The sequence below is a fragment of the Macaca fascicularis genome, chromosome 11 (assembly GCF_037993035.2).
Source record: "Macaca fascicularis isolate 582-1 chromosome 11, T2T-MFA8v1.1".
Lineage (NCBI taxonomy): Eukaryota > Metazoa > Chordata > Mammalia > Primates > Cercopithecidae > Macaca > Macaca fascicularis.
Window position 1 is genome coordinate 58,004,456 of NC_088385.1, and position 22,745 is coordinate 58,027,200.

General features: G+C 43.5%; 1 protein-coding gene and 1 non-coding gene across 17 annotated transcripts in view; one reads left to right on the top strand and one right to left on the bottom strand.

Annotated features, from left to right (window-relative positions):
• The window catches only part of TFCP2 (transcription factor CP2), an 83,760-nt gene that overhangs the window by 58,103 nt on the left and 2,912 nt on the right, over window positions 1-22,745 (bottom strand). The window lies entirely within an intron of this gene.
• LOC123567857 (U6 spliceosomal RNA) lies at window positions 18,629-18,735 on the top strand. The gene has a single exon (XR_006690948.1). It is a non-coding gene; the product is annotated as a U6 spliceosomal RNA (small nuclear RNA).

Sequence of the window (22,745 nt, forward strand, 5' to 3'; positions counted from 1 at the left end):
AAGGTGACAAAGTAGAGGGAAGGCTGGGATAACTGGCAAGCCACATGTAGCAGAATAAAACTGGATCCTCATCTCTCACCTTACACAAAAATCAACTCAAGGTCGATCAAAGACTTACATCTAAGACTTGAAACCATAAAAATTCTAGAATATAACATTGGAAAAACCCTTCTAGACACTAGCTTAGGCAAATATTTCATGACCAAGAATCCAAAAGCAAACGCAACAAAAACAAAGATAAATAGATGAAACTTAATTAAACTAAAATGCTTCTGCACAACAGAAGAAATAACCAGCAGAGTAAACAGCCCACAGAGTGGGAGAAAGTCTTCACAATCTATACATCCGACAAAGGACTAACATCCAGAATCCACAAGGAACTCAAACAAATCAGCAAGAAAAAAACAATCCCATGAAAAAGTGGCTAAGGACATGAATAGACAATTCTCAAAAGAAGACATACAAATGGTCAACAAGCATATGGAAAAATGCTCAACATCACTATTAGGGAAATGAAAATCAAAACCGCCATGCAATATCACCTTACTTCTGCAAGAACAGCCATAATCAAAAAATTAAAAAAAACAACAACAGATGCTGGCATGGATGTGGTGAAAAGGGAACACTTCTATACTGTCGGTGGGAATGTAAACAGTACAATCACTACGAAAAACAGTGTGGAGATTCCTTAAAAAACTAAAAGTATATCTACCATTTGATCCAGCAATCCCACTGCTGGGTATCTACCCAGAGGAAAAGAAGTCATTATATGAAAAAGATACTTGCACATGCATGTTTATAGTAGCATAATTTGCAATTGCAAAAATATGGAACCAGCCCAAATGCCCATCAACAAGTGGATAAAGAAAATGTGGTGGCCAGGCATGGAGGCCCACACCTGTAATCCCAGCACTTTGGGAGGCGAGGCGGGCGGATCACAAGGTCAGAAGTTCAAGACCAGCCTAGCCAATATGGTGAAACTCCATCTCCACTAAAAATACAAAAATTAGCCAGGCGTGGTGGTGGGTGCCTGTAATCCAGGCTACTCCAGAGGCTCAGACAAGAGAATCACTTGAACCCGGCAGGCAGAGGTTGTAGTTAGCCGAGATTGTGTCACTGCACTCCAGCCTGGGCGACAGAGTGAGACTCTGTCTCAAAAAAAAAAAAAAAAGAAAAAAAAAAAGAAAAAAAAAGAAAGAAAAGAAAAGAAAATGTGGTATATAGGCCAGGTGCAGTGGCTCACATCTGTAATCCCAGCACTTTGGGAAGCCGAGGTGGGCGGATCACTTGAGGTCAGGAGTTTGAGGCCAGCCTGACCAATATGGCGAAACCCTGTCTTTACTAAAAATACAAAAAGTAGCCTGGCATGGTGTCAGGCACCTGCAATTCCAGTTACTCTGGAGGTTGAGGCAGGAGAATCTCTTGAACCCAGGAGGTGACAGTTGCAGCGTGCCAAGATTGCGCCGCTGTACTCCAGCCTGAGCAACAGAGCGAGACTCCATCTCAAAAGAAAGAAAGAAAGAAAGAAAATGTAGTATATATACACCATAGAAAATTACTCAGCCATAAAAAGAACGAAATAATGGCATTTGCAGCAAACTGGATGGAACTAGAGACCATTACTCTAAGTGAAGTAACTCAGGAATGGAAAACCAAACGTCGTATGTTTTCACTCGTAAGTGAGAGTTAAGCTATGAGGTCACAAATGTTTAACTATAATACAATGGACTTTGGGGACTCGAGGGGAAAGGATGGGAAGAGGTGAGGGATAAAAGACTATACACTGGGTACAGTGTATACTGCTCAGGCTCAGGAGATGGGTGCACCACAATCTCAGAAATCACCACTAAAGAACTTATTAATGTAAGCAAACACCACCTGTTCCCCAAAAACCTTAAAAAAAAAAAAAAAAAAAAAGTAGGGCCGGGCGCGGTGGCTCAAGCCTGTAATCCCAGCACTTTGGGAGGCCGAGGCGGGTGGATCACGAGGTCAGGAGATCGAGACTATCCTGGCTAACATGGTGAAACCCCGTCTCTACTAAAAATACAAAAAACTAGCCGGGCGTGGTGGCGGGCGCCTGTAATCCCAGCTACTTGGGAGGCTGAGGCGGGAGAATGGCGTGAACCCGGAAGGCGGAGCTTGCAGTGAGCCGAGATCACGCCACTGCACTCCAGCCTGGGAGACACAGCGAGACTCCGTCTCAAAAAAAAAAAAAAAAAAAAAAAAAGTAGAAGGAAGGAATGGCAACACTGCTGCTTTGTAGGTTGTCTTCCATAATAAGAGGAGGGCAAGAAAAATGTAGGAAAGCAAAGAAAATTTATGAACTTACAGTAAAAAGGAGTAACAGCATAACTTAAAAGAATGAAGAAATAGATTACGTTGATAGATACATTTTTTCTTAAATTTTTTTCTTTTTTTTCCGAGATGGAGGCCCGCTCTGTCACCCAGGGTGGAGTGCAGTGGCACTATCTTTGCTCACTGCAACCTCCACCTCCCAGGTTCAAGCGATTCTTGTGCCACAGTCTCTTGAGTAACTGGGACTACAGGCATGCATCACCATGCTCAGCTAATTTTTTGCATTTTTAGTAGAGACGGGGTTTCGCCATGTTGGCCAGGCTGGTCTAGAACTCCCGGCCTCAGGTGATCCACCTGCCTCAGCCTCCCAAAGTGCTGGGATTACAGGGTGAGCCACCGTGCCTAGTCTTTAATTTGTTATAAGGTATTTTAGACATAAAAAAGGTAAAACAGTGTAACAAATGACTGTGTACACTCTAGGCAGCTTACAAAACAGCATTAATGGTTGAAGCCCTCTATATTTTTCCTCAGTTATATACCCCTCCAACTCCCAGAGGCAACATTATCCTGAATTTGCACTTAATCATTCTTAACATGTCTTTATATTTTTACAGCAGTGCCATCTTTTTTTTTTTTTTTTTTTTTTTTTTGAGACGGAGTCTTGCTCTGTCGCCCAGGCTGGAGTACAGTGGCACGATCTCAGCTCACTGCAAGCTCCGCCGCCTCCCGGGTTCACGCCATTCTCCTGCCTCAGCCTCCCGAGAAGCTGGGACTACAGGGGCCCGCCACCACGCCCGGCTAATTTTTTTTTTTTTTTTTTTTTTGTATTTTTAGTAGAGACTGGGTTTCACCGTGTTTGCCAGGATGGTCTCCAACTCCTGACCTCGTGATCCGCCCACCTCAGCCTTCCAAAGTGCTGAGATTACAGGGGTGAGCCACCGCACCGGGCCAGCAGTGCCATCTTTTAAAAAGTAGTGAAGTATGGCTGAGTGCAGTGGCTCATGCCCGTAATCCCAGCACTTTGAGAGGCCGAGGCAGGCGGATCACCTGAGGTCAGGAGTTTGAGACCAGCCTGGCCAACATGGCGAAACCCCTTCTCTACTAAAAATACAAAAATTAGTTGGGCGTGGTGGCAGGCACCTGTAATCCCAGCTACTTGGAAGGCTGAGGCATGAGAATCGCTTGAACCCGGGAGGCGGAGGTTGCAGTGAGCCAAGATTGCGCCACAGCACTTTCAGCCTGGGCGACAGAGCAAGCCTCCATCTTGAAAAAAAAAAGAAAAAAGAAATTTTTTTTTAAAGTAATGAATTAAAAATTCTTAATTTTAAATTTTAAAAAGTAACGGATAACCTTTGCAGCAAAACAGGGCGAATCTCATCTAAATACACTGTCCATCATAAAAGACTTAGAATGAAAGGGAAAGTAAAGAACAGTAACAACAGACCAACTCTGAGACAAAGAGAGAAGATTTGGAAGATGGACAGGTGATAACTGAAGTGGGTAGAAATGAAGAAAAAAGTACTGAAAAAGCACAGCGAACAACAACAGCAACAAAAGGGCAAAATCAGTCTCAATAAAGAGACTTAGGTCTCAATGAAGAGAGACCGTTGCCTCAGGAACTGCTATAGTACTTGCCTTTTTTAACAAAATGGAGAGATTGGCCAGGCGCGGTGGCTCAAGCCTGTAATCCCAGCACTTTGGGAGGCGGAGGCGGGTGGATCACGAGGTCAGGAGATCGAGACCATCCTGGCTAACACAGCGAAACCCCGTCTCTACTAAAAAAAAATACAAAAAATTAGCCGGGCGAGGTGGCGGGCGCCTGTAGTCCCAGCTACTCGGGAGGCTGAGGCAGGGGAATGGCGTGAATCCGGGAGGCGGAGCTTGCAGTGAGCTGAGATCCGGCCACTGCACTCCTGGGCGACAGAGCGAGACTCCGTCTCAAAAAAAAAAAAACCAAAAAAAAAAAAAAAAAAAACCAAAAAAAAAAACCAAAATGGAGAGATAGTGAGTTCATTCACTCAACAAATTAGCGCATACTACTTATTAGGCACTATTCTAACAGTAGGCAGAGAGCAGAGAACAAAAGAAAATCCCTTCTTTTATGAAGCATGAAGTTGGGGAGAGAAGCCAACAAATGAATTACACATCAGATGCTAGGAAAAAAATAAAGCAGAGAGGGTAAAGAAAGCAAGGCGTGCTGGTGAGGGGAAGGAGGCTCTTGCTATTTTACATGAAGGAGATTGGAATCCCTCTCCGATAAAGTGACATGGGAGCAGAAACCTAAAGGAAGTAAGGAATATACAGGAATGTTTCGGGAAGAGTAACTGCAAATGCAAAGACAGTGAGGTGAAAGTGGAGCCCTAAGACCAGGTGTGGCTGCAGCAGAGCAAGCCGAGGAAGAGTATATAAAATGGCTGGAGGAGCAGACCACATGGATCCTTGCCAGATCTGTGGCTTTTATTCAAAGTGAGATGTGAAACCACTGGACAGTTTTCAGGAGAAAAGTAGCACAATCTGATGAACATTTTAAAGAAAGTGATCGCCGGGCGCGGTGGCTCAAGCCTGTAATCCCAGCACTTTGGGAGGCCGAGGCGGGTGGATCACCAGGTCAGGAGATCGAGACCATCCTGGCTAACATGGTGAAACCCCGTCTCTACTAAAAATACAAAAAAAAACCTAGCCGGGCGTGGTGGCGGGCGCCTGTAGTCCCAGCTACTCGGAGGCTGAGGCAGGAGAATGGCGTAAACCCGGGAGGCGGAGCTTGCAGTGAGCCGAGATCGCGCCACTGCACTCCAGCCTGGGTGACACAGCGAGACTCCGTCTCAAAAAAAAAAAAAAAAAAAAAAAAAAGAAAGTGATCATATAATTTATCACTAAAACAGGTACACCTTAGTGAGTGAAAAAGGGTGATATTAATAGTTACCTTAGGACAGTATTAACAAGACCTAATTTTAAAAGGCTTCTCTGTGTGTAAATCATTTTGAAGGAATTCCTCCTGGCCAAACCTGGAACACTGTCATCAAAATATATAGTGATAGAAGATTACAATGTATTTAATAAAGTAAGAATCTATGAGTCTATATTGATAAAAAATAATAGGACAGAAAACTCTTTCTTACAGTAGAAAGCCAACTAATAAATGTACAGGGAAGGTAAAAAGAGAAAATCACTTGGCAACGACCATAAAGATAACTGATTAGGGCAAGAATCATCTGAATGCTAAAATTAACAGGTGAAAGTTTGAGAACAGGATATTTACATAGTCACAAAACATCTCCCAAGACATTATTACAAAAGGCAAATGAATAACTTTATGAGGGAGAAAACTGGACCCTACCACTCAAGTAATATTGTCAGTAATAGGAGTAATAAATAGCATGTGCATCCTAATATGATACACAGAGAACTCAGCATCACTTCTTAGGTATTAATGCCCAACGTGAATAACCTGAATCTAACCACGAGGAAACAACAGACAAAAACAAATTGAAGGATGCTCCACAAAATAACTACCCTGCACTTATCAAATTGTCAGTGTCATAAAAATACAGACTCAAGAACTGTTCCAGATTAAAGGAGATGAAAGAGACAAGGTCACTGAATCAACACATGATATTGGATATTCTTTTTTTTTTTTTTTTTTTTTTTTGAGACGGAGTCTCACTCTGTCGCCCAGGCTGGAGTGCAGTGGCGCGATCTCGGCTCACTGCAAGCTCCGCCTCCCGGGTTCACGCCATTCTCCTGCCTCAGCCTCCCGAGTAGCTGGGACTACAGGCGCCCACAACCGCGCCCGGCTAATTTTTTGTATTTTTAGTAGAGACGGGGTTTCACCGTGGTCTCGATCTCCTGACCTTGTGATCCGCCCGCCTCGGCCTCCCAAAGTGCTGGGATTACAGGCGTGAGCCACCGCGCCCGGCCGGATATTCTTTTACTATAATGGATATTATTAGGACAACTGAGAAAATCTGAATAAGGTCTATAGATTAGAGCATTGTGTCAGTGTTAAGTTCCCGATTTTGATCATTATACCATAGTTATGTAAGAGAATTTCTTGTTTTTAAAAAATACAAACTGAAGTATTTAGGTGTTTGGGGTATCACATCTGCCTTTTACCTTTAAATCATTCAGAAAAAAATAATTCTGAGTGTGTGAGAAATTCTGAAAAAGAGAAGGAGAAAGCAAATATATTAAAGTATTATCCTTTGGGGAATCTAGGTGAAGGGTTTTCACAAATTCTTTGTAGTATTCATGCAAATATTATACAAGTCTAAAATTATTTTTTCCCAATTGCTTTTTATTGTGATAAAATACGCACAACAAACTTTACTATCTTAATCACTTTTAAGTGGACAGTTCAGTGGTATTAAGCACAATCATATTGTTGTACAACCATCACCATCATCCATCTCCAGAACTCTTCATCTTGCAAAGCTGAAACTCTCATACCCACTGAACAGTAACTAGCCCCTGGCAACCATCATTGGTGGTGATACTTTTGCAGCTAGCTGAGGGATCAGGACTAGGGCAAAGGAGAACTATTTGCATTCTTTTTGTTTTCCATTTTTAAAATTTGTAGTAAAATATACATAATACTATGTTGGCTGGGCACAGCAGCTCAGGTTTCTAATTCTAGCACTTTGGCAGGCCAAGGCAGGGGGATGGCTTGAGGTCAGTTCTAGACCAGCCTGGGCAACACAGCAAGACCCCATCTCTCTAAAATATTTTAAAATTAGCTAGGTGTGGTGGTGCACACCTGTAGTCCCAACTACTCGGGAGGCTAAGGCAGGGGAATAGCTTGGGCCTAGGAGTTTGAAGTTGTGGTGAACTGTGATTGTGCCACTGCACTGCAGCCTAGGTGACAGAGCAAGACCCTGTCTCAAAAAAAAAAAAAAAAAAAGTTATCATTTAACCTTTTTTTGTTGTTTTTTTTTTTTGTTGTCTATATCAATGCTTCAATCTGTAATATTTTAACCTTTTTTTTTTTTTTTTTTGAGACGGAGTCTCGCCGTGTGGCCCAGGCTGGAGTGCAGTGGCGCGATCTTGGCTCACTGCAAGCTCCACCTCCCGGGTTCACGCCATTCTCCCGCCTCAGCCTCCGAGTAGCTGGGACTACAGGCGCCCACCACCACGCCCGGCTAGTTTTTTGTATTTTCAGTAGAGACGGGTTTCACCATGTTAGCCAGGATGGTCTCGATCTCCTGACCTCGTGATCCACCCGCCTCGGCCTCCCAAAGTGCTGGGATTACAGGCTTGAGCCACCGCGCCCAGCCTATTTTAACCATTTTTAAGTATACATGTCAGTGCTATTAAGTACATTCACAGTGTACTTAACCATCACCACTATCCATTTTCAGAAATTTTCATCATCCCAATCTAAAATTCTGTGCCCATTAAACAAGAACTACTCACTCTCCCCTCTCCTGGTAACCACTACTCAACATTCTATCATTATGAATTTGACTACTTGAGGTATTTCATGGCAGTGGAATCATACATTTATCCTTTTGTGTCTGACATTTCACACATCATAATGTCCCAAGATTTATCCATGTTATATCACATATCAGAATCTCCTTCCAAGTCTGAATAATATTCCATCATATGTACATATTATATACATTTTATCTAGGTTGCTTCCACCTTTTGGCTGTTGTGAATAATGTTGCTAAACACAGGTGTACAAACAGCTGCTCAAGTCGCTGCTTTCAGTTGTCTTGAATATGTACTCAGAAGTGAAACAGCTGTATCATAATTCTACGTTTAGTTTTTTTGAGGAACCACCATACTGTTTTCCACAGTGAATGCACCATTTTACATTGCCACGAGCAATGCATAAAGGTTCCAGTTCCTCTACATTCTTTCCAACACCTGTTACTTCAATTTTTTACTAGCAGCCATCCTAAAGGCTGAATAATATTCCATTGTATGTACTCACAACATTTTGCTTATCCATTCATCCTTTGATCAATGGGTTATACCTATGAACGTTAGGTACACAAATATCTCTTAGGGACCCTGCTTTCAATTATTTTGAGTATACATTAGGTCATCGTTATCTGATGGGGGGATCCAAGACTCCCATGGATGTGTGAAACCACAGAGAGTATCAAACCCCACGTATAGTGTGTTTTTTCCTATATATATATGTATATATCCATGGTAAAGTTAATTTATAAATTAGGCAGAGTAAGAGATTAACAACAACTAATAATAAAACAACCATAACAATATATAGTAATAAATGATATAACTGTGGCTGGGAACAGTGGCTCACGCCGGTAATTCCAGCATTTTGGGAGGCCGAGGCGGGCACATCACTCGAGATCAGGAGTTCGAGACCAGCCTGGCCAATATGGTGAAATCCTGTCTCTATTAAAAATACAAAATTAGCCAGGCGTGGTGGCAGGCGCCTGTAATCTCAGCGACTCGGGAGGCTGAGGCACAGGAATCGCTTGAATCTGGGAGGTGGAGGCTGCAGTGAGCTGAGATGGTGCCACTGCACTCCAGCCTAGGCGACACAGTGAGATTCCATCTCTAAATAAATAAATAAAAGTGGTCTCTCTCTCTCTCTCAAAATATCTTATTACACTATACTCACCTATTTTTTTTTTACAGGCCACAGTTGAACTTGGGTAACTGAAATCTCAGAAAGTGAAACCTAGGATAAAGGGGAACCACTAACCTCCACAAGTAGAATTACAGGATCATATGGTGTGAGGATTTTTAGGTGTCAACTTGACTGATTAAAGGATACTTAGAAAGTGGGTAAAGCATGGTTTCTGACTATCTGTGAGGGTGTTTCCAGAGGAGACTGGTGTGTGAGTAGGTTGACTGAGAGAGTAAGATCCACCCTCAATGTGGGAGGGCAACATCCAGTGGGCTGGGTGCCCGGATAGAACAAAAAGGCAGAGTAAAGGTAAATCCATTTTCTCTCCTGGGGCTGGGACACCCTTCTCCTGCCCTTTGATATCAGTACTCCAAGTTCTCCAGCCTTTGAATCCCAGGACTTACACCAGTAGCCTCTCAGGTTTTCAGGCCTTCAGCCTTGGTGTGAAATTTATGCCACTGGTTTCCCTGGTTCTGGGGCTTTGAGACTTAGATTGAGCCAATGTACTGGCATCCCTGGTTCTCTAGTTTGCAGATGACCTATCATGGCACTTCTTAGTTTCAATAATTGAGTAAGCCAGTTCTCCTAATAAATCCCCTCTCCTTCACCCATCCATCCATCTATACCCTACTGGTTTTGTCTCTGGAAAATCCTGACACGGACGGTAATTTTATTTTTAATTTTTGGAAGAACCACCATAGTTTTTCACATAGGCTGTGCCATTCGACATGACTACCAACAGTGTACAATGGTTCCAATTTTTCCATGTCCTTCTCAACAATTATTTTCTGCTGTTCTTGATAGCAGCCATCCTAATGGGTGTGAGGTAGTATCTTGGAGTTTTGACTTGCATTTCCCTAATTAGCAATGTTGAGTATCTTTTCATTGGCTTATTGGTCATGGTGTAAATCCTTTTAATCTACTGCTAAATCTGGTTTGCTAGCATTTTGTTGATGATTTTTACATCAATGTTCCTAAGAAATGTTAGTCTATAGGCCAGGCACGGTGGCTCACGCCTGTAAAGACAGCACTTTGGGAGGACGAGGCAGGTGGATCACTTTCAGCCTGGCCAACATGGCAAAGCCCCATCTCTACCAAAAATTTAGAAATTAGCTGGGCGTGGTGGCACATGCCTGTAATCCCAGCTACTTGGGAGGCTTTGGCACGAGATTCATTTGAACCCAGGAGGCCCAGGCTGCAGTGAGCCAAGATTGCACCACTATACTCCAGCCTCAGTGATACAGTGAGACTCTTTTTTGTCTCAAAAAAAAAAAAAAAAAAAAGAAAGAAAGAACTATTAGTCTATAGATTTCTTATAGCATCTTTGTAGGGCTTTGGCATCAAGACTGTATTCATCCACTTTGCATTGCTATAAAGGAATACCTGAGGCTGGGTAATTTACAAAGGAAAGAGGTTTATTTGGCTTATGGTTCTGCAGGCTGTACAAGAAGCATGGTGCCAGTATCTGCTTCTGATAAGTACCTCAGGAAACTTTCAATCACGGCAGAAGGTGAAGGAAGAGCAGGTATGTCACATGGCAAGAAAGGAAGCAAGAGAGAGGTGAGAGGTGTGACACTTAAACACCCAGCTCTTGAGTAAACTAATATAGCAAAAATGCACTCACTACCATAGGGACCACACCAAGCCATTCCTGAGGGATACACCCCCATGACCCAGATACTTCCCACTAGGCCCCACCCACCTCCAACACTGCAGATCAAATCTCAACTTGCAATTTGGAGGGACAAATATCCAAACTATGTCAAAGATAATGCTGACATCACAGAATGAATTAGTGAGTGTTCTTTCCTCTTCAGTGTTCTGAAAAGTCTGAAACAGACTGGTGTTAGTTAATCTTGAAATGTTGATAGAATTCACCAGTGAAGTCATCAGGTCCAGAGATTTCTCTGTTGGGACATTTTTGATTACAAATGCAATCTCCTTATGAGTTATAAGACTATTTACATTTTCTATTTCTTAGTAGTTTAGTCTTGGTAGGTTTTGTGTTTCTAGGATGTGACCATTTCATCTAGGTTACCCGATTTGTTGGCATACAATTGGTTTATTAATCTTTTTCCCCAAAAAACTAGTCAAGTGCAGTAGTAAGGATGGGGGAAAGAGTAGAATAAGTTCTATCTGTAACTGACTGTCAACAATCAATTAAGATAATTCACTATCGGCCAGGCGCGGTGGCTCAAGCCTGTAATCCCAGCACTTTGGGAGGCCGAGACGGGCGGATCACGAGGTCGGGAGATCGAGACCATCCTGGCTAACACGGTGAAACCCCGTCTCTACTAAAAAGTACAAAAAACTAGCCGGGCGAGGTGGCGGGCGCCTGTAGTCCCAGCTACTCGGGAGGCTGAGGCAGGAGAATGGCGTGAACCCGGGAGGCGGAGCTTGCAGTGAGCTGAGATCCGGCCACTGCACTCCAGCCTGGGCGACAGAGCGAGACTCCGTCTCAAAAAAAAAAAAAAAAAAAAAAAAAAGATAATTCACTATCTTCAGACCAGCCTATAATTGCTTATCGTACTCTATTATAATCTCTCTTTTTTTTTTTTCTTTTTTTTTTGAGATAAGAGTTTCACTCTTGTTGCCCAGGCTGGAGTACAACAGTGCAGTATCAGCTCACTGCAACCTCCACCTCCCGGGTTCAAGCGATTTTCCTGCCTTAGCCTCCTGAGTAGCTGGGATTACAGGCATACGCCACTATGGCTGGTTAATTTTCTTGTTTGTATTTTTAACGGGGTTTCACCATGTTGGCCAGGCTGGTCTCGAACTCCTGACCTCAAGTGATCTGCCCACCTCAGCCTCCCAAACTGCTGGGGATTACAGGCGTCAGCCACTGCGCCCAGCCCAAGAGACAGGCTCTGTCACCCTAGCTAGAATGCCATGGCACAATCATGGTTAACTGCAGTCTTGAATTCCTGGGCTAAAGCAATCCTTCTGCCTCAGCCTTCCAAGTAGCTAGGACTACAGGCAGGTGTTATTTTTTTTATAGACAGTGTCTCAGTATGTTGTCCAGGCTGGTTTGAGCTCCTGGGCTCAAGTGATGTTCCCAGTTCAGCCTTCAAAAGCATAGGAATTATACATGTGAGCTGCCATGCCCAGCCTACCCTTTCCATTTCTGTGGAATTGAGGGTAATATTCCCACTTTCAATTTTATCTTTAATATTTCAGTAATTTGAGTCTTTTTTTTTTTTTTTTTGAGATGGAGTCTCGCTCTGTTTCCCAGGCTGGAGTACAGTGGCATTATCTTGGCTCACTGCAACCACCGCTCACCTCCTGGGTTCAGGCAATTCTCCTGCGTCAGCCTCCAGAGTAGCTGGGATTATAAGCATGCACCACCATGCCCAGCTAATTTTTGTATTTTTAGTACAGACAGGATTTCGCCATGTTGGCCACGCTGGTCTCGAACTCCTGACCTCAGGTGATCCTCCCACTTTGAACTCCCAAAGTGCTGGGATTACAAGCATAAACCACTGCACCCAACCCATTATAATATTTTTTTATCCACTATAATCTTAATTTTTTTTTTAGAGACAGAGTCTCGTTCTGTCGCCAAGGCTGGAGTGATGTGGCATGATCATAGCTCACTGCAGGCTCAAACTCCTGGGCTCAAGCAATCCTCTCACCTCAGTCTCCAGAGTAGCTACGACTACAGGCATATACCACCATGCCCAGCTAATTTTTCTTCTTTTATTATTTTTGTAGGGACTAGGTCTTGCTATGTTGCCCAGGCCAGTCTTGAACTCCTGAACTCTAGAGAGCCCCCCATTGCTAAAGCACTGGTATTACAGGTATAAGCCACCATGCCTGGCCTCCATTATAATCTCATAGGACCACTGTCATCTATGCTATCTGTCACTGACCAAAACATCATTATGCAGTACATGACTGTACTGAGCCTTTCACCTACCCTGGGCATGCACAATTACTTCTTATTCTCCCATCTATTTGGTTCCTATTGATCGTCCTAGTCATCAATATTTTGTTTGCTTGTTTGTTTTTTAAGACAGAGTCTTCCTCTGTCACCCAGGCTGGAGTGCAGTGGCACGATCTCGGCTCACTGCAACCTCTGTCTCCCAGGTTCATGTGATTCTCCCGCCTCAGCCTCCCAAGTAGCTGGGACTACAGGCATGAGCCACCATGCCCAGCTAATTTTTATATTTTTAATAGAGACAGGGTCTCACCATGCTGGCGAGGCTGGTCTCAAACTCCTGACCTCAAGTGATCCTCCAGCCTTGGCCTCCCAAAGTGCTGAGATTACAGGCATGACCCACCACGCCCGGCCCCTAGTCATCAATATCTGGCTCTCAAAAGGGAAAAAAGAAAAAAAAATAGAGACGGGGAGTATGGTGCCAGCCCTTTAAATCTCCCAGACATCAGCCAGATGCGGTGGCTCAAACCTGTATTACCAGCACTTTGGGAGGCCGAGGCGGGCGAATCACAAGGTCAGGAGTTCGAGACCAGCCTGGCCAACATGGTGAAACCCTGTCTCTACTAAAAATACAAAAAAAAAAAAAAAAAAATTAGCCAGGCATGGTGGCGGGCGCTTGTAAACCCTGCTACTCGGGAGGCTGAGGCAGGGGAATCGCTTGAACTCAGGAGGCGGAGGTTGCAGTGAGCCAAGATCGCACGACTGCACTCTAGCTTGGGCATCAGTGTGAGACTCTGTCTCAAAAAAAGAGAAATCTCCTGGACATCACTTTGGTGGTGGTAGTGGGGGGACTTGCAACAAAGTGGTGAGGTGCAACAATAACCATTGCCTCTTTGCAACTCTGTGATCAAAAACAGCAATTCTTTCTTTTATTTTTAATTTATTTTTTATTTTTTTGAGACAGCGTCTCGCCCTGTCACCCAGGCTGGAGTGTAATGGCATGATCTTGGCTCACTGCAACCTCCACCTCCCAGGTTCAAGCAATTATCATGCCTCAGCCTCCCAAATAGCTGGGATTACAGGCGCCCCCCCACCACACCCAGCTAATTTTTGTATTTTTAGTAGAGACGGGGTTTCACCACGTGGGCCAGGCTTGTCTCGAACTCCTGACCTCAAGTGATCCACCCACCTTGGCCTCCCAAAGTGCTGGGATTACAGGCGTGTGCCATCGCGCCAGCCTCTTTTTTTTTAGACAGAGTCTCACTCTGTCGCCCAGGCTGCAGTGCAGTGGCACAAGTTCTGTCGCCCAAGCTGTAGTGCAGTGGTGCAATATCAGCTCACTGCAACCTCCACCTCCCAGGTTCAAGCAATTCTCCTGCCTCAGCCTCCTGAGTGGCTGGGGTTACAGGCACGCGCCACCACGCCTGGCTAATTTTTGTATTTTTAGTAGAGACAGGGTTGCACCATGTTGGCCAGACTGGTCTCAAACTCCTAACCTCAAGTGATCCTAACCTCAAGTGATCCACCCGTCTTGGCCTCCCAAAGTGCTGGAATTACAGGCATGAGCCACTGCGCCTGGCCAGAAGCAGCAATTCTGATTGGAGCACAGATTTCTGAAATGTGGGTTTTTGTTCTTAGAGACAGGGTATCACTATGTTGCCCAGGCTGGTCTCAAACTCCCAGGCTCAAGCAATCCTTTTGCCTCAGCCTCCCAGAGCGCTGGGATTATAGGCACCAGCCACTGCACTTGATCCAGATTCCTGATATTTGGAAGAAATGGTCATTTCTGCCCACTTTAGGTTCCACAAACTATGTGCAAGCTGCTCCAGGAACACGTGCACAACTGCCTGCCATGGGGCTGAGGGATGTGGATGGGCAGCTGCTATTGTACTAAGTGCTGCAATTGACTGAAATTAACCGCAATTTACCGTCCAGGATTGGACGGTAATTCCTCACAGTTGTAAGATTTCAATAAACTACAGAGTTGAGGCCGGGCGCGGTGGCTCAAGCCTGTAATCCCAGCACTTTGGAAGGCCGAGACGGGCGGATCACGAGGTCAGGAGATCGAGACCATCCTGGCGAACACGGTGAAACCCCGTCTCTACTAAAAAATACAAAAAAAACTAGCCGGGCGAGGTGGCGGGCGCCTGTAGTCCCAGCTACTCGGGAGGCTGAGGCAGGAGAATGGTGGGAACCCGGGAGGCAGAGCTTGCAGTGAGCTGAGATCCGGCCACAGCACTCCAGCCTGGGTGACAGAGCAAGACTCCGTCTCAAAAAAAAAAAAACACACACACACAAAAAAACTACAGAGTTCCAAAGGAGATGCATCAGACAGATTCTGCCAGAACAATTGTTATCTTGGTGGGGAGACAGATTTCTGGTACTTCCTACTTTATCATCTTCCCACAATCCTCTCCGAATTTTTTTTTTTTTTTTTTTTTTTGAGACAGAGTCTTGCTCTGTCACCCAGGCTGGAATGCACTGGCACAATTTCAGCTCACTGCAACACCCGCCTCTGGGGTTCAAGAGATTCTCCTGCCCCAGCCTCCCGAGTGGCTGGAATTACAGGTGCCCGCCACCATGCCCAGCTAATTTTTTGTATCTTTAGCACAGACGAGGTTTCACCATGTTGGCCAGGCTGGTTTCAAACTCCTGACCTTGTGATCTGCCTGCCTTGGCCTCCCAAAGTGCTGGGATTATAGGCGTGAGCCACCACGCCCGGCTGTGAATTTTTTTTTTTTTTAACTCTGCTTTTTCCATATTGAGAATGAAATTATCTTTTAAGTGGAAAAAATCATAGGCACTGGCACTTACAAAGGGTTCTTTCTGTGTAGAGAACAGATTGGATGAGTATGTGTGTGTGTGCGTGTGTGTGTGCGCGCATACACTGAGTCAGAAGGAAGGTTGGATCAACTAAATGGATGCTGAAAATTAGGATGCTGAAAATGGAAGATGATAGAGTAGGAACTCCAGGAGTTAGTACTTTCACCAAAACAACTATTGAGATGGCAAGAACTGCTTGAGGTGACTATTTTAGGACTCTGGGGTCTAATGAAACACTTGCAGTGTCCAGAAGAGTGCTTGATAAAGAAAAAAGTTGGTAAATTTTAGTGAATTTTGGCATTTGGAATAGCATCTATCATTCTGTAGCTCCCAGCCCTGTGGTACGCAACTGTTGAGATGGCAGTTCCTGTTGCAGCTTGCTGGTGCTAGGGTGGGAAATAGGGGCTTCGTCTGTGGGGAAAAGAGAGATCAGCCTGTTACTGTGTCTATATAGAAAGAAGTAGACATAAGAGACTCTATTTTGTTCTGTATTTGAGATGCTGTTAATCTGTGACCCTACCCCCAACCTTGTCCTTGCAAGAGACATGTGCTGTGGTGACTCAAGGTTTAATGGATTTGGGGCTGTGCAGGATGTGTCTTTGTTAAACAAGTGCCTCAAGGCAGCTTGCTGGTTAAAAATCCTGCCCGTCCCTGGGCAATGGAACATCTCTGTGTGAGACCCGATGGTATGCTCTGTTTACTGAGATAGGAGAAAACCACCTTACCGCATAAGGTGGGACTTGCTGGCGGGACTTGCTGGCACAATGATGCTAAGAGGTTTATGGAGATGTTTGCATATGCATATCAAGGCACAGCATTTTCCTTTGAACTTATTCATGTCACAGAGATCTTTATCCATATGTCTTACTGCTAATTTTCTCCCTAAAATGATCCTATTGTCCTGCCACTCCCTTATCTTTAAGATGGTAAAGATAATTATCAATAAATACTAAGGGAACTCAGAGACCGGTGCCCGGCGTGGGTCCTCTGTATGCTGAGCGCCGGTCCCCTGGGCCCACTTTTTCTTTCTCTATACTTTGTCTCTGTGTCTCATTTCTTTTTTCAAGTCTCTCGTTCCACCTAACGAGAAACGCCCACAGGTGTGGAGGGGCAGGCCACCCCTTCATTTGTCCTCCAAAAAATTGAGGTTATGTGTTTCGTTCACTACTTTTGATTGCTGAGGAGCTGCCAGAGCGCTGGCCACTGTTTCACACATGCACACCCCCTGACTGAAGTTGTTTCCCTAGTGGCACTAGACAATTGAACTTAAAGAGAGAGAACACTCCTTTTTTCTTTATGTTTTCTTTTCTTACTGGATCTAAGCATTTAAGGAAATCTCTGTCAAGTCACTGAAAGACCACAGAGATAAAAGAACAGAGATTCAGTGACCACATGCAACCAGGTATACACTCTGCAAAGACAATCTGGAAAAGTCACTAAACAAATGCAGCTTTCATAAGTAACAACAGTAATCTCTAGGGAGGCAGTGGAATCTGACTTTCAGAGTTACCATATTACAGCACACAAAATGTCAACTTCCCAACAAAAATTTGCAAAGCAAACAAAGAAACAGGACTATATGGCCCATTCACAGGGAAAAAAAAAAAAGAAAAGAAATTGGTGGGAAACGGGGTGGCTCATGCCTGTAATCCCAGCACTTTGGGAGGCCGAGGCGGGCGGATCACGAGGTCAGAAGATTGAGACCATCCTGGCTAACACGGTGAAACCCCATCTCTACTAAAAATACAAAACATTAGCTGGGTGTGGTGGTGGGCACCTATAGTCCCAGCTGCTCGGGAGGTTGAGGCAGGAAAACGGTGTGAACCTGGGAGGCAGAGCTTGCAGTGAGCCAAGATCGCGCCACTGCACTCCAGCCTGGGAGACAGCAAGACTCCATCTCAAAAAAAAAAAAAAAAAAGAAAAAGAAATTGACAGAAACCACCCCATAGCAAGCCAGACAATGGACCTACTAGACAAAGACTTTAACTGTCTTAAATATGCTCAGAGAGTTGAAGGAAACCATGAAAAAAACAAACAAACAAAAAAAAAACTAAAGGAAATCAGGAGAACAATGTATAAACAAGTAAGGAATATCAATAAAAATATTTTTAAAATATAAAAATGAATGAAATAGCAATTCTGGACATAAAGATACAAGAGCCAAAATAAAGATTTCACTAAAGGATTCAACAGCAGAGTTGAACAGGCAGAAAAAAGAATCAATGAACATGAAGAGAGAACTGAAATTACTTAAGCTAAAAAGCAGGAAAAAAAAAATGAACAAAGAAAAATGAACAGAGGCTGGGCACAGTGGCTCACACCTATAATCCCAGCACTTTGGGAGGCCAAAGCGGGTGGATCACCTGAGGTCAGGAGTTCAAGACCAGTCTGGCCAACATGGCAAAACCCCATCTGTACTAAAAATACAAAAATTAGCTGGGTGTGGTAGCCCACAGCTGTAGTCCCCGCCACGCAGGAGGCTGAGGCAGGAGACTCGCTTGAACCCGGGAGGTGGAGGTTGCAGTGAGCCAAAATGGTGCCACTGCACTCGAGCCTGGGTGACAGTGCTAGACTCCATCTCAAAAAAAAGAAAAAGGAACGAGCCATGGGGCCTACTGGGACACCATCAAATGTATCAATGGCTAAACCAACCTAATTAACATATGCATTACCTCATTTGCTTCTCCTTTTTGTGGTGAAAACACTTAAAATCAACTCTACTCTCTTAGCAATGTTCAAGTATACAATATATTGTAATAACTATAGTCCCCATGATGTATAAGAGATTTTGAACTAAATCTTGATTTTTTTTTTGTGGTTGGGTCTCACTCTGTCACCCAGGCTAGAGTACAGTGGCACAATCACAGCTCACTGAAGCATTTACAACCCTAAATTTCCCTCTGAGGTTTTACTACATCCCTTAAGTTTTGGTATGTATGTTTTCATTTTAATTTGTCTCAATGTATTTTCTTATCTCCCTAATGATTTCCTCTTCTTATTCATTTGGTGTTTAAGTGTGTTGTTTAATGCTCACTTCAGCAGCACATATACTAAAGTTGGAATGATTCAGAGAAGATTAGCATGGCCTCTGAACAAGGATGACATGCAAATTCGTGAAGCATTCTATATTTTAAACATTTCAGGGCTGGGTATGGTGGCTCATGCTTGTAATCTCAGCACTTTAAGAGGCCAAGGCAGGAGGATCACTTGATCCCAGGAATTTGAGACCAGCCTGAGCAACATGATGAAACCCTGTCTCTTTAAAAAATACAAAAATTAGCTAGTTACGGTACCAGCTACTTGGGAGACTAAGGTGGGAGGATTGCCTAAATCTGGAAGGTTGAGGCTACAGTGAGCTGTGATGGTGCCACTGCACCCCAGCCTGGGCAACAGAGCAAGACCCTGTTTCAAAATAATAATAATAATAATAATAATAATAATAATAAGGCCAGGCACAGTGGCTCACGCCTGTAATCCCAGCACTTTGGGAGGCCAAGGCAGACAGATCACCTGAAGTTGGGAGTTCAAGACCAGCCTGGCCAACATGGCAAAACTCCGTCTCTACTAAAAATACAAAAATTAGCCGGGCATGGTGGTGCATGTCTGTAATCCCAGCTACTTGGGAGGCTGAGGCAGGAGAATCACTTGAACCCGGGAGGCAGAGGTTGCAGTGAGCCAAGATCACGCCACTGTACTCCAGCCCAGGCAACAGAGCAAGACTCTGTCTCAATAAATACACAAATAAATAAATAAATAATAACAAAATTTTAGAAAGAAGGCAGGGTATGGTGGCTCATGCCTTTAATCCCAACACTCTGGGAGGCTGAGGTGGGAGGATCGCTTGAGCCCATGAGCTCAAGACATGCCTAGGCACCATAGTGAAACCCCCATCTCTACAAAAAATAAAAATAAAAAGAGAGATACAAAAAAAAGAGAAAGACCTTAAATCAATACTCTAACTTCAGACCTTAAGGAACTAGAAAAAGCAGCACAAACTGGACCCAACAAAACAGAGGGAATAATAATGTCTAGAGCAGAGATAAGTGAAATAAAGAATAAAAATAAGGCAGGTGCAGTACCTCACACCTGTAATCCCAGCACTTTGGGAGGCTGAGGCAGGAGGATTGCTTGAGGCCAGGAGTTCAAAGCCTGTGCAAGACAGTGAGACCCCATTTCTATGAAATTTAAAAAAAAAAAAAATTAGCTGGGTTTGATGATGCATGCCTGTAGTCTCAGTTACTCAGGAGGCTGAGGTAAGTGGATCACTTGAGCCCAGGAGTTTGAGGTTGCAGTGCATATGATCACACCACACCACTGCATCATTCCAGCCTGGGTAACAGAGCACGACTCCATCTCTCAAAAACAAACAAACAACAACAAAAACCAAGAAGAATAAAAATAGTAGAAAGAATCAACAAAACCAAAAATCTGTTATCTAAAAAGATCAACAGAATTTACAAACTCTTGCTACACTGACTGGGAAAAAAAGAAAGAAGATGAAAATAAATAAAATCAGAAATGAAACCAGGGATATTACTACTAATTTTACATAAATGAAAGGATTATAAGAGAATAATATGAATGACTATAAACCAGCATATTAGATAATTTAGATAAAACAGACAAATGTTTAGAAACATTAAAGTACGAAAACTGACTCAAAAAATTAAGTCTCAACAAACCTATAATAAGAGATTGAATTGTTAAACAAAAACCTCCCAACAAAGAAAAGCCCAGTATCACATGGCTTCATTGGCAAATTCTACCAAATATTCAAAGAATTAACACCAATCCTACTCAAACTCCTTCAAAAAACAGAAAAGAATGGAACACTTCCTAATGTTCTATGAGGCCAACATCACCCTCACACCAAAGTCAGAAAAAGATATGATAAAATTCAGGCTGGGCATGGTGGCTCACACCTGTAATCCTAGCACTTTGGGAAGCTGAGGCGGGAGGATCCCCTGAGTCCAGGAGTTGAGACCAGCCTGGGCAACACAGGGACACTTGGTCTCTTTTTAAAAAAAAAAAAGGCCGGGCGCGGTGGCTCAAGCCTGTAATCCCAGCACTTTGGGAGGCCGAGATGGGCGGATCACGAGGTCAGGAGATCGAGACCATCCTGGTTAACATGGTGAAACCCCGTCTCTACTAAAAAAAAAAAATACAAAAAACTAGCCGGGCGAGGTGGCGGACGCCTGTAGTCCCAGCTACTCGGGAGGCTGAGGCAGGAGAATGGCGTGAACCCGGGAGGCGGAGCTTGCAGTGAGCTGAGATCCGGCCACTGCACTCCAGCCTGGGTGACAGCGCGAGACTCCGTCTCAAAAAAAAATAAAATAAAATAAAATAAAATAAAATAAAATATGATAAGAAAACTATAAACCAATATCGCATATGAATATAGAAACAAAAATCCATAAGAAAATAACAGCAAACTGCAAACTGGATCCAACAATACATTAAAAAGATTATATACCATGACCAACATTTATCCCAGGAATGCAAGAGTGGTTAAACATAAGGAAATCAATCAATGTGATACACCACATTATCATCTCAATAGACACAAAAAAGATATTTGAAAAAATTCAATACCCTTTTATGATTTAAAAAGAAAAACACTCAGCAAAAGCTCAAAGACACTATGCTAAGTGTATAAGTCAGTCACAAAAGGATAAATATATGATTCCACATATATGAGTTTCTTAGAGTAGTCAAATTCATAGAGACAGAAAATAGAATGAGAGGCTGGAGTGAGGGGAGATGGGAAGTTAGTGTTTAATAGGTACAGCATTTCACTTTGGGATGAAAAAATTCTAGAGACAGATCACAGTGATGGTTGTACAACAACGTGAATGTACTTAATTACACTAACCTGGACATTCTTAACGGGTTAAAATGATAGAATTTTATGTTTTGGGTATTTTACCACAATAAACACACACACACACACATATTCACCAAACTAGGAATAGAAGGAAACTTCTTTAACACTAAAACGGCATTTATGAAAAACTCTGAATAGGGCATGGTGGCACATGCCTGTAGTCCCAGCTACTCAGAAGGCTGAGGCAGGACTGCTTGAGCCCCGGGAGTTCAAGGCTGCAGTGAGCCATGAACACGCCACTGCACTCCAGCCTGGGCAACAGAGTGAGACCTCATCTCAAAAAAAAAAAAAAAAAAAAAAAGTTGGCTGGGCATGGTGGCTCACACCTGTAATCCCAGCACTTTGGGAGGCCAAGGTAGGTGGATACCTGAGATCAGGAGTCAGACCAGCCTGGCTAACATGGCGAAACCCTATCTCCACTAAAAATACAAAAATTAGCTGGGCTTGTTGGCATGCGCCTGTAGTCCCAGCTACTCGGAAGGCTGAGGCAGGAAAATCGCTTGAACCCGGGAGGCAGAGGTTGCAAGTGAGCTGAGATCGCGCCACTGAACTCCAGCGTGGCCAACAGAGCGAGACTCCATCTCAAAAAAAAAAAAAAAAAAGTCAAGAGAATAGTGACAAGTACCTAACACATGATAAAAAGGATGAAAAAAACAAAAAAGCCGGGCATAGTGTTATGTGCCTGTAGTGTAAGCTACTCGGAACGCTGAAGTGGGAGGATCACTTGAGCCCGGGAGATAGAAGTTGCACTGAGCCGAGATGGTGCCACTGCACCCCAGCCTGGGTGACAGAACAGGACCCGTCTCAAAAAAAGAAAAGAGTACTTAAAATGTTGGCACACTGTGCTCTTGAGAACTCAAAGTGATGTTTGAAAACTTACGCATTTGATTTTGATGTTGAAAAAACCTAAATGTGTAAATATGCGAGCCATTCTAATGTCTATGAAAACCACACGGCATGATTTGTAAAGCACTCTTAATTAAATGTAAGATGGCACAGTATCAAGAGCATACGGTATTGCACCTAGTAGATTAACAAATGTTTGATGATGTTATATTTAATTATTTCCAGCCTAACCTCTGGTAACCTAAACAAAATCAAACTTTTTGCTGTGAATATCTTTACACAAGCAACAGCATAAAAAATTGTCAAATATTATGTCAGATGCTCATGTGTTAAGTTCAGGGTCAGGGCACTTACTTTCAGACCAAATTAACCTCTATTTTTACGCTCAGACTTATATAAACAAGGACAGTTTT